General features: G+C 36.6%; 2 pseudogenes; both read right to left on the reverse strand.

Annotated features, from left to right (window-relative positions):
* Positions 1-4,120: 4,120 nt before the first annotated feature.
* On the reverse strand, positions 4,121-5,404 carry LOC148948500 (uncharacterized; annotated as a pseudogene).
* Positions 5,405-7,250: 1,846 nt separating this feature from the next.
* LOC148948501 (uncharacterized) lies at positions 7,251-16,964 on the reverse strand (annotated as a pseudogene).
* Between the last annotated feature and the right edge of the window lie 286 nt (positions 16,965-17,250).

The following is a 17,250-nucleotide window of genomic DNA, read 5'->3' on the forward strand; positions in this document are numbered from 1 at the left end:
TTCTAACTCAAAAGTGGGCCTTCAGGTATAAACAGAATTTGTTCAAAGGGAAGGGTGGGGAAAAAGGGCGTGGGGGGTATTTCTCCTTCGATGGATTTTGATTCTTAAGAGCTGGAATAGAACTTCCAATTTCCAATCAAATGAGTCCTCTCTGAAGTTTATACGAGAATCCCTTCCTGCCCCTGGGGGGTTTTCTCAACCCTAGAGTTTTGTTACTTAATCTTTCAACTATTTTTAACAAAATTTTTATCTGATGCATTTAGGGCGGGGAGGAGGGAGTGGGCGTTAGTTGCCCTCCAATCTCTTTTGACTCTTAAAAGTGAACAAGAACTTTCAATTTGCAATCAAATGAGCCCTCTCTAAAGTTTATGCGAGTATCCCTTCCATAAAAAATAATATGAAGGATTCAGAGAATCCTTAAATTACAACATTTGCCCTGAAGGCTGTGGGAGAGTTGTCATCCTCAAGACTTAATTTCCAGACCTTAAAACTACGTGTAATAAAATGGCTGTCTCAAAATTTTGATTGGACGTGTTTGAGGAAAAGGTAGGCGTGAGAGGGGGGTTAGTTGCCCTCAAATCACTTTCGACTATTGAAAAGGGCACTAGCCTTTTGAATTTCCAATCGAATGAGCCTTTTTTATAGTTTTTACGACACCGCCTTCTATAAAAACCTTATGTGCCCCCAGGGTATAACTCAAATCTCTTGCCTTGAGGGCTGTGGAGGAGTGTCCTCCTCAAAAACATATTTTCTATCTTAAAATCAACTACGCTGAACAAAATGGCTATCTCAACATTTCGATTGGATGTGTTTGGGGGAATGATGGGCGTGGAGTTGGAGTTGCCCTCCAATTACTTTCGACCATTAAAAAGGGCACTAGCTTTTTGAATTTCAAACTGGATGAGGTTTTTTTGAAGTTTCTACGACAACGCCTTCTACAAAAACCTTATATGCCCCCAGGGCATAACTTAAAACCATTGCCCTGAGAGTTCTGGCGGATGGTCCTCCTCAAAAACATATTTTCTATTTGGAAATCAACTTCGCTGAACAAAATGGCTATCTCAAAATTTTGATTGGATGTGTTTGGAGGAATGATGGGTGTGGGGGGGCTAGTTGCCCTCCAATCGCTTTTGACTATTAAAAAGAGCACTATCCCTTTGAATTTCCAATTGAATGAGCCTTTTTTGAAGTATCTACGACAACTATCCCTTTGAATTTTCAATCGAATGAGTCTTTCTTGAAGTTTCTACGACAACGTCTTCTATAAAAACCTTATGTGGCCCCAGGACATAACTTAAAACCCTTGCCCTGAGGGTTGTGGGGGATTGTCCTCCTCAAAAACATTTTTGCTATTTTGAAATCAACTACACTGAACAAAATGGTTATCCCAAAATTTTGATTGGATGTGTTTGGGAGAATGATGGGCGTGGGGGTGGGCTAGTTACCCTCCAATCCGTTTTGACTATTAAAATGGGCACTATCCCTTTGAATTTCCAATCGAATGAGCCTTTCTTGAAGTTTCTACGACAACGCCTTCTATAAAAACCTTGTTTGCCCCCAGGGCATAGCTTGAAACCCTTGCCTTGAGGGTTGTGGGGGATTGTCCGCCTCAAAACATGTTTTCTATCTGAAAATCAACTACGCTGAATAGAATGGCTATTTCAAAATTTTGATTGGATGTGTTTGGGGGATGTGTCGTTATGATCTTTTCCTGCCCCATTCGAGGAGGAAAACGCTCACTTTTACGCCTAAATAGCCAACAAATGTATACCTGCAATCAATAAAACACATTCAATTTTTACCAATAAAACAATAGCTGTAGACGGGCTATCATACTCAATATAGTATGATTAAACACTGTATGACATTGTTTTGTATTGTCTTTTAATCACAGGTACCAACTTCAAAAGACGGGAGCCATAGCTACTTCAAAATATTGCTTGTGATGACTAATAGTCCACCCTCCCCTAAAAAAGATCTACTTTGCTTTGTGCAGAACAAGTCTTTTACTTTCAGTTCATTTGGACTAGATTAAAAAAATTACCGATTTTTGTAGAAATCAATAGTATCACAGAGAACAAAAGTTAAAACACAACAAAGGTTAAACTCAAAGTGAGAACTGACCCTATGAGTTAGAAAAAGGGTTAACCAAACCAAGCAATACTTAAAAAAAACTGAATTTTCTATTTGTTTAATCCCAATTTATAACATTTCAATAAAAATCATCTAGACCAGAGTTTTGAGTGCTGCTGTGTATGTCTTTATCGTAGTTCAAACACTCATGTCAACAAAATGATCTCCAACAAACACAACATGTCTACCTATTAGGGCTGGGTCAGTTTTCATGTTCAACTTAATAGTTTGACCTTTTCTCAGGAAGCCCTTCAGAGCCGCTTCCAAATCTCAGTATAATGTGAAATCACTTACGTCATTCTTACTATACAGCTCGTTACCACAAACTGTTTGAAAAAATAAAACGCATAAGAATTTAATCTTGAATCAGTTTGTCCCGCTCTGTTCAACAGTGGCTTTGATTCGCTCTTTATACTCTCTTCTGTTTTATTTGTATAGCTGAGCAACAAGTGGGTTTGCAACAGGGTTGGGGTTTGGATGTATCAGGAATGACTGAATAGAAATGAGATCTGCTGAGGGGAGCTGTAGCCACTTTGAAATCCATTTCAGAATTTTTAATCGACTTTAGTGAGAATGGGTTTGAATCTAGTTTGCTGAAAGCAAAAAAGTTAGCTGATCTACTGAAAGTGGAAGAAGAAACATTTTGAATGGGAGGATAGAGACGAATATCTTACTGAATCACAAGAAAAATTTTTAGTTGAATTATTTTATTATTTGTCGATACTGCCTACACAGCCCTGGAAGAAAGTCTTGAGCAGTTTAAGGCTAAGACTTCAAAATTTGAATTTCTTTCAAGCTATAGTGCTAGGTAAACTGCCCGATCGACCAAAGCTTTTCATCAAATGCGAACAAATTGAAGAGCTTTTATCAAATGAGAACAAGGTAACATTAGTGGGAAAAATTGTGGGATGAGCCAGTTTCTCCAGAAGCTTCCATTGGTTCAGTTAATAGAATGGTGGTTTAAAGTACAGGAAAGAGTACTGAACCTTTCAAGTTAATCATTAATAAATCAAACTAAGAAACATCAATTCAATGTTCCAAAGCTGCAAAAATTCACAAAAATTGTGTTTTCAGACCTTTCATTAGCTAACATTGTTAGAAGATTTCTCTAACAAATCTAAAACTTGTTGATGGAAATTGTTAGGGAATTTAAAGCGAAATATTCAAAAATAAGCAAGATAGGTACTTTTTATGCTTACAATATTGATAGAGAATCGAGGACTGCTGCTATTTCTTATTTTTCTTCGTTTCCCCTTTTAGTTTTTTAGAAAGATCTTTTCTGGTAATCTCATTAAAAAAAAATCAATTCTTCCGTTGAAAAAATAGGAAAACAACGAAATTGCCACGTAGTCATAGCAATTTGATATGATCAAAAATCTAACGGTTTCACTTATGCAACCAAATTATATTTTTTACTAGGTTGATCCTAGTAAAAAATCTACTTCCTCCATGCATGGGATAATTTATGTAAATGCAAAGCAATGGTATTTTTATTTTCACCTAAATTCAATGCACTTTGCCTATTAATAAAATTTTTCTGCTTTTGTTTCACTTGCTGCCATTAATAGTTATATATAATAGTTACTTACCTGACTATAAATATTTTTTCTATAAGATATGAATACTTTGAAATATTCTATTAATTGAATTTCAAAATCTTGGTGTCAGTTGGGTATTATCAAGCTGAGATAAAATCACAGCAACACTATCTTGGTCCGAATTTTTCTTTGAATATCCTGCCCAATATCATGTTTCTGCGAATTGAGAACTAACTATTCCTGTTAGCTAACAATTCTGTTTACGCCGTCCAAACAAATTTTTGTTAGCTAACATTTTTAGCTAACAATTGGACGGCGGAAAAACCCCTTAAGATGATAGTCAGGATTTCTCTTGGACACGGAAATAAATACACTCAAAATATTTGAAAGTGCATTTTGGAAGAAGGCTTATGTAAAATCTTTTTGCTGTTTTTGCTGAAATCAGCAGATTTTGAAGTTTATGCTAGGAAATTAAAATTTTTTTCAAACACAAATACCCCACCGAAAACGCAAAAAAAAACAATATAACAAAATTTTGTTACGCAAAAATATCAATACAGCAAGCATTTTGTTATGATCTTTTCCAATAAACACAACATGTCCACCTATTATGGCTGGGTCAGTTTTCATGGTCAGCTTAATATTTTGACCTGGTTTCAGGAAGCCCTTCAGAGTCACTTCCAAATCATAGTATGCTTTGAGATCCACAAACTGTTTGAAAGAACAAAACACATAAGACTTTAATCTTGAATCAGTTGGTCCAGCTCTGTTTAACAGTGGCTTTGATTCGCTTTTCATACTCTCTTCTGTTTTCTTTGTATAGCTGAGCAGCAAGTGGGTTTGCAGCAGAGTTGGGGTTTGGATCTGTCAGCAATGACTGAATAGAAATGAGAAGTGCTGATACATTATAAACGGGCGTCCATCTGTTCTGCAAAATATCTAAGGCGACTCTACCATCAGAATAGACATTAGGGTGAAACATGTTTGAAACAAACTTTACAGTTGGTGGTTCATTTGGATATCCTTCAGTAAATTCAATTGTTAGTTTGAAAATTCCATCTTCAAACGGGGTGTCGTCTGGTCCAAATATAACAGCATTCCATATCATAATATCATTTTCAGTGGGCACACAACTTACACCATCAGGAGGATCTTGTAGGTGCCATTTGAGTTCTTGCATTAATCTCCTTCTCACTGGTGTAGACACAGTTCTTACACTTCTCGTCTGATATAACGTCAGATCTTGTAATTGCAGTGTTGTTTGAATTGATTCCTCTGGTGCAACAACAGATGTTTCAGGGTCTTGAAGGAGCTCAAAGACAACACTAGGTATAGGTGGATCAGCAATGGGATTGACGGTTATCGCCAGATTAGATGGAATTTTGGAGTATAATACTTGGCTAGAAGATAGTTCAACACCTTCAATTGTTTCTTCGTTTTCTTCATTAGTACATGTGACAGAAGCTTCAATAACAAGGTTCTTACTATCCATTTTGATTACTTTTTTCTAATAACTGATGTTGCGTGGGGAACCACGAGTTATGTATATATAGAAAATGACGTCATGTTTGTTGCCCAGCTATGACGTTTATCTAAGACATTATGCTACTGTATATAATACTAAAATGACGTCATACTGACGGCACTACCAAAATATATTCAAAAAACCACACTTTTGAAACATTTTTTAAAGTTTTTTGGAATTCCTATAAGAAATTCATCTTATGTTTTGCTTTCTCTTTGTCTACACAATTTTACGCGTGGAGATGCTAAGGGTAACTGTCCGGGTAAATTTTCACCAGCATTGAATTGTCTAGGGAATAAATCTCCGAGGAGGAGGGATTTTCCGTGGAATTATTTTCAGATTTCCTGGCATTATTTATAATGCCAGAATAAACATAAATTAAATAAAAAATACAAGTTTTTTTTAACTGAAAGTATGGAGAAACATTGAAACTTCAAACGAACAGAAAAGTACTAAAAACAAAACGAAAGTACTACGAAACTTTAGCATAAAATGTGAGGTGTTGAGGAAGAGCAATTCCCCCGCCTCCCTCATATATGTAATAATTTCTCTTCGTTTTAGGTTTTAGTATTGCTCCTTACTTTAAGTTGAAAAACTTTTTTCTTATTTAATAAACTATAAACCCGTAATCTTCAATTGCTGTGGCCAAGGAGCTTGCCTTTCTCCAAATATCATTGTCAAATGGAGGATTACCACAAAGATCTTAGAGTGGTTTGTGAACTCTGATCTTACATCTCACTGTTTTCACTGGGTCGCGTCATGCCTCTCACCGTGTTATACAGAACTCCTTCACTATCAAAGGAGGTCTAGTAAGAGATTCTTCAGACCTTGAAAGATTCTTAAGGAGCAAGCTCCAGCGTTTGGTTAAGAGCTGATTGGATTATGTAGACGCTGGAGTTCAACAAATGGGATCACCATTGGAACTGAAGGCTTTGGTGCATCCCTAACAATAAGTTTAAGCTGTGACGGTCACAAAGGATAAAAAGCACTCTTTAATTTTTTGATCATTCATTTCTAAAACCCACAATGTTTGCCCTTCCTGTTGGTATTGTTGTACTAGCTTTAGCCCGGGGGTGATCGTATCGAATTAGTGATTCTAGGCGATCGAGAGGGGGCGCACTTGATCGAAAATTAAGATTTCTAGTGTCCTTTTTGAGCGAAAGAAAAGATTGGAGGGCAACTAACCCTGCTCCTACGTCCCTTTTTTCCTAAAGACATCCCGTCAAAATTTCGAGATGGCACTTGATTCAGCATAGTTAAAATGTTCAATAACTTGGATTTCCTGTTATAATTTGAAAAACGATCAGCAATTAAATAAAAAAAATAAAGGCCGTTTCAATTGAAACAGCTTTAGATAGCTAGAATTTGACTTCAAAATTTCTATTCGTTTTGGTTTTCATTTATTTATCGATGCTGATTTGCGGTAGTTTCACGCTTGGTAGATTGTTTGATTTTATTTTTGCTTATTTTTGAAACATTGGAATTCTTTACTTTTCTTTGAAAAACTTGTTTTGTTGAAAAACTTTTTTAAATTAATGTCTGTTCGTTTCATATTGACATAGTCTTTTCAGGGGAAAAGAAATTAATTCTTTAAATAATCTTCGTGTTTTTTTAAGACTTTATAGTTTCGCCTGCTATTTGTATGCTGGAAAAAAATTTCAGCAATTTTTAACAACATACACCCTTTTAAAAATATGGACACAAATAGTTGTGTTTAATTTAGTTTCATACCTCCTCTAGTTGACTTGAAATAGAAAACTTGATATAATTCGCAAAAAAATCTGTTGATTTTCTTTGATAGCTTTGATACACCTACACTATTTTGATTTGGTTAAGTTTTAAGAGCAGAAGTATCCCTGACAATTTTAAAATAATACCTTCTGTCGTTCTTGGGATACTGCTGGGATGCATTATTGGGAGTTAGTATAAACACAATGCATTTTCATTTAATCTTACGGCAGCATTTCATTTTTAAACATAATAGGCAAATGAGAATGTGGGCGTGGGAGGGGGACTAGTTGCCTTCCAATCACGTTTGACTACGAAAAAGGGCATTAGCCATTACTAATTTTAGTCAAATCATGCTTTTTCGAAGTTCCTAAGAGAACTCCTTTGATACTAAGTGCCCTGATCTAAACAAAAAAAAAAGAAAAAAAATAAAAATACATTGTTCCTGCATAAATTTTTTCTATAAAAATACCGAGCCTTCCACTCCTTTTCGAATATTACAAAGGGTACTAGTCTTTTCATTGTTCTCTTGAATGAGCCGTTGTTGATTTTTTACTACAGCCCTTTCTATAAACGTAGGATATGGCCCCAGTGCATAAATTAAAATCCGTGACCTGATAGCGCGGTGGGGGTTGTCATCCTCAAAAACCTAATCTCCAGAACTTTCAACTACGTTAAAAAAATTGCTATCTTAAAATTTCAATTTGAGGTGTATCCGAAAATGGGAGGGGTGAGAAGGGTGTTAGTTGCTCTCCCCTCACTTTCAACTCTCAAAAAAGGCACTAGTCCTTTCAATTTCCAATCAAATGTAACCTTTTGAAGTTCCTACGACAACGCTTTAAATTAAAACCTTGTATGCCCTCAGGGCATAACTTACAACTTACAACCCTTGTTCTGATAACTGGGGGGGGGTTATCATCCTCGAAGTTCCAGAACTTTCAACTACGTTAAAAAAAAGGCTATCTCAAAATTTTGATTGGATGTGTTTGGGGAAATGGTGGGTGCGAGAGAGGGGTTACTTGCCATTCAATCACTTTCGATTATTAGAAAGGGCACCAGCCGTTTCAATTTCAATTAGAATGATTTCTTTCTGAAGTTTCTGCGACAGCACTTTCTATAAAAAAAAAAAATCGCATTCGACTATCAAAAAGGGCATTAGCCCTTTCTATTTTCAATCGAATGAGCCTCTTTCAAAGTTCTTAATACAACTCCTTTGATACGAAATACCCTGTTCTAACAAGAAAAAAAAACAATACGTTGTACCCTCATCGATCTTTACTATAAAAATTTGAAGCCTTCCAATCACATTCGACAATTAAAAAGGGCAAAAGTCCTTTTAATTTACTCTCGAATGAGCCCCTTTGAAGTTCCTACGACAACGCTTTCAATAAAAACCTTATATGCCCCCAGGGCATAACTTACAATCCTCGCCCTGGGGGCTCTGAGAGGGCTATCATCCTCAAAGTTCTAATTTCTATAACTTGTAACTACGTTGAATAAGATGTCTATCTAAAAATCTTGATTTGATATGTTTGAGGAAAAGGTGGGTGTGAGAGGGGGGTTAGTTGCCCTCAAATGACTTTCGACTATTAAAAAGGTTTTAGTCCTTTGAATTTGCAATCGAATGAGCCCTTTTCAAGTTTCTATGACAATGTTTGCCATAAAAACCTTGTATACCCCAGGGCATAACTTACAACTCCTGCCCTGAGGACTGGGGGGGTGTCATCCTCCAAGACCTAATTTCCAGAACTTTCAACCATGTTAAAAAATGGCTATCTCAAAATTTTTATTGGATGTGTTTGGGGAAATGGTGGACCTGAGAGGGGGGGGGGGTTACTTGCCATCCAATCACTTTTGATTATTAAAAAGGGTACTAGCTGTTTCAATTTCCAATTGAATCGTGCTTTTTTGAAATTTGTACGACAACGCTTTCTATACAATAAAAAACCTTTTATGCCCCCAAGTTATAACTTATATCCCTTGCCGTGAGAGCTGTGGGGGGAGTGTCATCACTTTCGCCTATTAAAAAGGCAGTAGCCCTTTGAATTTCCAATTGAATGAGACCTTTTTCAAGTTTCTACGACAAGGCGTTTAATAAAAACCTTGTATGCCCTCAGGGCATAACTTGCAGCCCTTCCCCAGAGGGGTGTAGAGGGAGTATCATCCTCTTATATATAATTTCCTTACATTTCAACTACTTTGAACAAAATGGATTGCACAAAATTTTTATTGGATGTGTTTGGATAAATGGTGGGCGTGGAAGGGGTGTTAGTTGCCTTCCAATGAATTTCGACTATTAAAAAGGACACTAGCCATTTCAATTTCCAATCAAATGAGCCCTTTTTGAAGTTTCTACGACATCACTTTCTAAAAAAAAACCTTATGTGCCTTCAGGGTATAACTTACAACCCATGCCCTCCTCAAAGCCCTGAGGGCTGTGGGGAGGGTGCGGTTGCCTTTCAATCACTTTCGACTATTAAAAAGGGCACAAGTTACTCCATTTTCCAAGCAAAAGAGCCCTTCTCGAAGTTTCTACGACAACTCCTTCTATACGAAGTGCCCAGGTTTAAGACCAAGAAAAAAAAATACACTGTGCCCACATCGTTCTTTATTTAGGCAGTGCTATTGCGCTGCATATGATAAATTAAGCTTTTTTGTTTGTTTTTAAGATTGGCTGTAACCATTTGAATGACGGCAATATTGTTAGATTGATTTTCCAATTATCAAACAGTTCGTGGTAACGAACTGTAAGTTAGAAGCGATGCGGCTCAATAGTAACCGAAACTCTAAAAAACTCAAAAAATTTACCTTATTTTTGAAAAAAGGGGGAAACAGTCCCTAGAAATAATAGAATTTTATATCAAACCATCAGATTCAGCGTATCAGAGACCCTTCTGTTGAGGTTTCCAGCTCCTATCTGCAAAAATTGTGGAATCTTGTATTTTATGCCAGAAGAAAAATCACGGATGCGTGTTTATGTGGGTTTTTTTATGTATGTTTTTTTCCAGGGGTAACAGTATAGACCCAGTGGTCTTAGAATGTCACAGGAGGGCTCATTCGAACGGAAATTAATAGCTCTAGTGTCCTTTTTAGTGACCAAAAGCATGGAGGGCATTTAGGGTCTATCCCACGCTCATTTTACCAGTCACCGGATCAGAATTTTGAGATAGCTATTTTGTTCAGCATAGTTGTAAACCCTGGTAACTATGTCTTTTAGGAAACAATAATCCCCAAAGCCTTTAGGAAAAGGTTTGTAAGTCAGGTAATGTTCCCACTGTTTACGTATAGTATTTCATTTTGGAAAGTATAAAGACATCTTTCGGGGAGGTGGAAATATTCTGCTGGGGGATCATTTACAGGAATAATTTTCCTTGGGGAGGGAAGCTCTTGCGGGTAAAATTTCCATGGGAAGTTTTACCCTGGGAGAATTTGCCAAGATTCCAATGCATTTTTTTTATCTGATTTCCTCTTTGCTGATTCAGTTTTACATGTGAAGATATTAAGAGGAAATGTCCGGGGGAAATATCAATCGGATTGCAATCGTCTGGAGTATCTTTCTGTTGGTGGGAGATTTCATTTGGGAGAAATTCTCCCTGGGGGAGTTTTCCACAGGATAATTTCTTCAGAGGGGATTTTATGTGTAGTACTTTTCTACTAGGGGGGGGGGGGATTTTCGACAGAGGGAAGATTGTTGGCATGATTTTAAATGCAATCAGAAACTATTGTATTTCACCGTTCGCCTGCAAGTTTAGCGGACTTGTTCTTCAGAGGGAATTTCATGTGTAGTACATCTCTACTAAAGAGGGGGATTTTCGACAGAGCGGGGATGAAATTAATCTGTCTTTTGAAAATGTCTTTTTTCAAAAGACACGAACAAAATCGTCTAAAGAAACCCGAAGTGCTATCTCTGACATTTCCATTGATTCCTTATTCCCGTTACTTTCAGATGTAAAATTTAGAACATTATCGAATGGGTTTAGTCTTCCCTTCCCTGAATAATTCACATTTGGAAAACCCACCCCTATGAAATTACTCCCCCTCAAAGAACATTTTATTTTCCTGCTGATAAATCCCCCGCGTTAAATTCCACCGAGGAGAAAATTCCCAGCCATGTAATATGCCCCCCAAACATATTCCCCTCAGATAATTTCGAATATTCATAAAAATGGAAGCTGAAATTTCTACTCAACTTTTTAGGTCAGAAGCAATGATATAGCGTTACCTAAATAAAGAGCCATACGGGTTCAATGAAATAATTCTTATTTATTTTTCCAAGGGCACTTTATGTTGAAGAGGTGGTTGCATAAACTTTGGAACGGGGTTCTTTGAATTGCAGATTAAAATTTATAGTGCCCTTACACCAAGGGCGGATCCAGGATTTTTTAGTGGGGGATGCAAAATAGGTTGATCCGATAAACTTGCGTTAGGAGCAAGTTTAATTAACGCAATCTTGTGTTAATTAAGTAAATTACATTACTTTAGACTACGTTAGGGGAGGCGCCCCCTCGCCCCTCCCCTGGATCCGCCACTGCCTTACACTCCTTGTTTCTTTCCTTGTTAGGGTGGAGATCAGATGCCTAATAGGTGTGTGTTAATACCAAAACATTCTAACTCAAAAGTGGGCCTTCAGGTATAAACAGAATTTGTTCAAAGGGAAGGGTGGGGAAAAAGGGCGTGGGGGGTATTTCTCCTTCGATGGATTTTGATTCTTAAGAGCTGGAATAGAACTTCCAATTTCCAATCCAATGAGTCCTCTCTGAAGTTTATACGAGAATCCCTTCCTGCCCCTGGGGGGTTTTCTCAACCCTAGAGTTTTGTTACTTAATCTTTCAACTATTTTTAACAAAATTTTTATCTGATCCATTTAGGGCGGGGAGGAGGGAGTGGGCGTTAGTTGCCCTCCAATCTCTTTTGACTCTTAAAAGTGAACAAGAACTTTCAATTTCCAATCAAATGAGCCCTCTCTAAAGTTTATGCGAGTATCCCTTCTATAAAAAATAATATGAAGGATTCAGAGAATCCTTAAATTACAACATTTGCCCTGAAGGCTGTGGGAGAGTTGTCATCCTCAAGACTTAATTTCCAGACCTTAAAACTACGTGTAATAAAATGGCTGTCTCAAAATTTTGATTGGACGTGTTTGAGGAAAAGGTAGGCGTGAGAGGGGGGTTAGTTGCCCTCAAATCACTTTCGACTATTGAAAAGGGCACTAGCCTTTTGAATTTCCAATCGAATGAGCCTTTTTTATAGTTTTTACGACACCGCCTTCTATAAAAACCTTATGTGCCCCCAGGGTATAACTCAAATCTCTTGCCTTGAGGGCTGTGGGGGAGTGTCCTCCTCAAAAACATATTTTCTATCTTAAAATCCACTACGCTGAACAAAATGGCTATCTCAAAATTTTGATTGGATGTGTTTGGGGGAATGATGGGCGTGGAGTTGGAGTTGCCCTCCAATTACTTTCGACTATTAAAAAGGGCACTAGCTTTTTGAATTTCAAATTGGATGAGGTTTTTTTGAAGTTTCTACGACAACGCCTTCTACAAAAACCTTATATGCCCCCAGGGCATAACTTAAAACCATTGCCCTGAGGGTTCTGGCGGATGGTCCTCCTCAAAAAAATATTTTCTATTTGGAAATCAACTTCGCTGAACAAAATGGCTATCTCAAAATTTTGATTGGATGTGTTTGGGGGAATGATGGGTGTGGGGGGGCTAGTTGCCCTCAAATCACTTTTGACTATTAAAAATAGCACTATCCCTTTAAATTTCAAATCGAATGAGCCTTTTTTGAAGTATCTACGACAACTATCCCTTTGAATTTTCAATCGAATGAGTCTTTCTTGAAGTTTCTACGACAACGTCTTCTATAAAAACCTTATGTGGCCCCAGGACATAACTTAAAACCCTTGCCCTGAGGGTTGTGGGGGATTGTCCTCCTCAAAAACATTTTTGCTATTTGGAAATCAACTACACTGAACAAAATGGTTATCCCAAAATTTTGATTGGATGTGTTTGGGAGAATGATGGGCGTGGGGGTGGGCTAGTTACCCTCCAATCCGTTTTGACTATTAAAATGGGCACTATCCCTTTGAATTTCCAATCGAATGAGCCTTTCTTGAAGTTTCTACGACAACGCCTTCTATAAAAACCTTGTTTGCCCCCAGGGCATAGCTTGAAACCCTTGCCTTAAGGGTTGTGGGGGATTGTCCGCCTCAAAACATGTTTTCTATCTGAAAATCAACTACGCTGAATAGAATGGCTATTTCAAAATTTTGATTGGATGTGTTTGGGGGATGTGTCGTTATGATCTTTTCCTGCCCCATTCGAGGAGGAAAACGCTCACTTTTACGCCTAAATAGCCAACAAATGTATACCTGCAATCAATAAAACACATTCAATTTTTACCAATAAAACAATAGCTGTAGACGGGCTATCATACTCAATATAGTATGATTAAACACTGTATGACATTGTTTTGTATTGTCTTTTAATCACAGGTACCAACTTCAAAAGACGGGAGCCATAGCTACTTCAAAATATTGCTTGTGATGACTAATAGTCCACCCTCCCCTAAAAAAGATCTACTTTGCTTTGTGCAGAACAAGTCTTTTACTTTCAGTTCATTTGGACTAGATTAAAAAAAATTACCCATTTTTGTGGAAATCAATAGTAACACAGAGAACAAAAGTTAAAACACAACAAAGGTTAAACTCAAAGTGAGAACTGACCCTATGAGTTAGAAAAAGGGTTAACCAAACCAAGCAATACTTAAAAAAAACTGAATTTTCTATTTGTTTAATCCCAATTTATAACATTTCAATAAAAATCATCTAGACCAGAGTTTTGAGTGCTGCTGTGTATGTCTTTATCGTAGTTCAAACACTCATGTCAACAAAATGATCTCCAACAAACACAACATGTCTACCTATTAGGGCTGGGTCAGTTTTCATGTTCAACTTAATAGTTTGACCTTTTCTCAGGAAGCCCTTCAGAGCCGCTTCCAAATCTCAGTATAATGTGAAATCACTTACGTCATTCTTACTATACAGCTCGTTACCACAAACTGTTTGAAAAAAGAAAACGCATAAGAATTTAATCTTGAATCAGTTTTTCCCGCTCTGTTCAACAGTGGCTTTGATTCGCTCTTTATACTCTCTTCTGTTTTATTTGTATAGCTGAGCAACAAGTGGGTTTGCAACAGGGTTGGGGTTTGGATGTATCAGGAATGACTGAATAGAAATGAGATCTGCTGAGGGGAGCTGTAGCCACTTTGAAATCCATTTCAGAATTTTTAGTCGACTTTAGTGAGAATGGGTTTGAATCTAGTTTGTTGAAAGCAAAAAAGTTAGCTGAACAACTGAAAGTGGAAGAAGAAACATTTTGACTGGGAGGGTAGAGACGAATAATATCTTACTGAATCACAAGAAAAATGTTAAGTTGAATTATTTTATTATTAGTCGATACTGCCTACACAGCCCTGGAATAAAGTCTTGAGCAGTTTAAGTCTAAGACTTCAAAATTTGAATTTTTTTCAAGCTATAGTGCTAGGTAAACTGCCCGATCGACCAAAGCTTTTCATCAAATGCGAACAAATTGAAGAGCTTTTATCAAATGAGAACAAGGTAACATTAGTGGGAAAAATTGTGGGATGAGCCAGTTTCTCCAGAAGCTTCCATTGGTTCAGTTAATAGAATGGTGGTTTAAAGTACAGGAAAGAGTACTGAACCTTTCAAGTTAATCATTAATAAATCAAACTAAGAAACATCAATTCAATGTTCCAAAGCTGCAAAAATTCACAAAAATTGTGTTTTCAGACCTTTCATTAGCTAACATTGTTAGAAGATTTCTCTAACAAATCTAAAACTTGTTGATGGAAATTGTTAGGGAATTTAAAGCGAAATATTCAAAAATAAGCAAGATAGGTATTTTTATGCTTACAATATTGATAGAGAATCAAGGACTGCTTCTATTTCTTATTTTTCTTCCTTTCCCCTTTTAGTTTTTTAGAAATATCTTTTCTGGTAATCATTAAAAAAAATCAATTCTTCCGTTGAAAAAATAGGAAAACAAGGAAATTGCCACGTAGTCATAGCAATTTGATATGATTAAAAATCTAACGGTTTCACTTATGCAACCAAATTATATTTTTTACTAGGTTGATCCTAGTAAAAAATCTACTTCCTCCATGCATGGGATAATTTATGTAAATGCAAAGCAATGGTATTTTGATTTTCACCTAAATTCAATGCACTTTGCCTATTAATAAAATTTTTCTGCTTTTGTGTCACTTGCTGCCATTAATAGTTATATATATATATATATATATATTTTTTCTATAAGATATGAATACTTTGAAATATTCTATTAATTGAATTTCAAAATCTTGGTGTCAGTTGGGTATTATCAAGCTGAGATAAAATCACAGCAACACTATCTTGGTCCGAATTTTTCTTTGAATTTCCTGCCCAATATCATGTTTCTGCGAATTGAGAACTAACTATTCCTGTTAGCTAACAATTCTGTTTACGCCGTCCAAACAAATTTTTGTTAGCTAACATTTTTAGCTAACAATTGGACGGCGGAAAAACCCCTTAAGATGATAGCCAGGATTTCTCTTGGACACGGAAATAAATACACTCAAAATATTTGAAAGTGCATTTTGGAAGAAGGCTTATGTAAAATATTTTTGCTGTTTTTGCTGAAATCAGCAGATTTTGAAGTTTATGCTAGGAAATTAAAATTTTTTTCAAACACAAATACCCCACCGAAAACGCAAAAAAAAACAATATAACAAAATTTTGTTACGCAAAAATATCAATACAGCAAGCATTTTGTTATGATCTTTTCCAATAAACACAACATGTCCACCTATTATGGCTGGGTCAGTTTTCATGGTCAGCTTAATATTTTGACCTGGTTTCAGGAAGCCCTTCAGAGTCACTTCCAAATCATAGTATGCTTTGAGATCCACAAACTGTTTGAAAGAACAAAACACATAAGACTTTAATCTTGAATCAGTTGGTCCAGCTCTGTTTAACAGTGGCTTTGATTCGCTTTTCATACTCTCTTCTGTTTTCTTTGTATAGCTGAGCAGCAAGTGGGTTAGCAGCAGAGTTGGGGTTTGGATCTGTCAGCAATGACTGAATAGAAATGAGAACTGCTGATACATTATAAACGGGCGTCCATCTGTTCTGCAAAATATCTAAGGCGAGTCTACCATCAGAATAGACATTAGGGTGAAACATGTTTGAGACAAACTTTACAGTTGGTGGTTCATTTGGATATCCTTCATTAAATTCAATTGTTAGTTTAAAAATTCCATCTTCAAACGGGGTATCGTCTGGTCCAAATATAACAGCATTCCATATCATAATATCATTTTCAGTGGGCACACAACTTACACCATCAGGAGGATCTTGTAGGTGCCATTTGAGTTCTTGCATTAATCTCCTTCTCACTGGTGTAGACACAGTTCTTACACTTCTCGTCTGATATAACGTCAGATCTTGTAATTGCAGTGTTGTTTGAATTGATTCCTCTGGTGCAACAACAGATGTTTCAGGGTCTTGAAGGAGCTCAAAGACAACACTAGGTATAGGTGGATCAGCAATGGGATTGACGGTTATCGCCAGATTAGATGGAATTTTGGAGTATAATACTTGGCTAGAAGATAGTTCAACACCTTCAATTGTTTCTTCGTTTTCTTCATTAGTACATGTGACAGAAGCTTCAATAACAAGGTTCTTAGTATTCATTTTGATTACTTTTTTCTAATAACTGATGTTGCGTGGGGAACCACGAGTTATGTATATATAGAAAATGACGTCATGTTTGTTGCCCAGCTATGACGTTTATCTAAGACATTATGCTACTGTATATAATACTAAAATGACGTCATACTGACGGCACTACCAAAATATATTCAAAAAACCACACTTTTGAAACATTTTTTAAAGTTTTTTGGAATTCCTATAAGAAATTCATCTTATGTTTTGCTTTCTCTTTGTCTACACAATTTTACGCGTGGAGATGCTAAGGGTAATTGTCCGGGTAAATTTTCACCAGCATTGAATTGTCTAGGGAATAAATCTCCGAGGAGGAGGGATTTTCCGTGGAATTATTTTCAGATTTCCTGGCATTATTTATAATGCCAGAATAAACATAAATTAAATAAAAAATACAAGTTTTTTTTAACTGAAAGTATGGATAAACATTGAAACTTCAAACGAACAGAAAAGTACTAAAAACAAAACGAAAGTACTACGAAACTTTAGCATAAAATGTGAGGTGTTGAGGAAGAGCAATTCCCCCGCCTCCCTCATAT

This window comes from Artemia sp. Qi Xiang Cuo, chromosome 9 (genome assembly GCF_049724085.1).
Source record: "Artemia sp. Qi Xiang Cuo chromosome 9, ASM4972408v1, whole genome shotgun sequence".
Lineage (NCBI taxonomy): Eukaryota > Metazoa > Arthropoda > Branchiopoda > Anostraca > Artemiidae > Artemia > Artemia sp. Qi Xiang Cuo.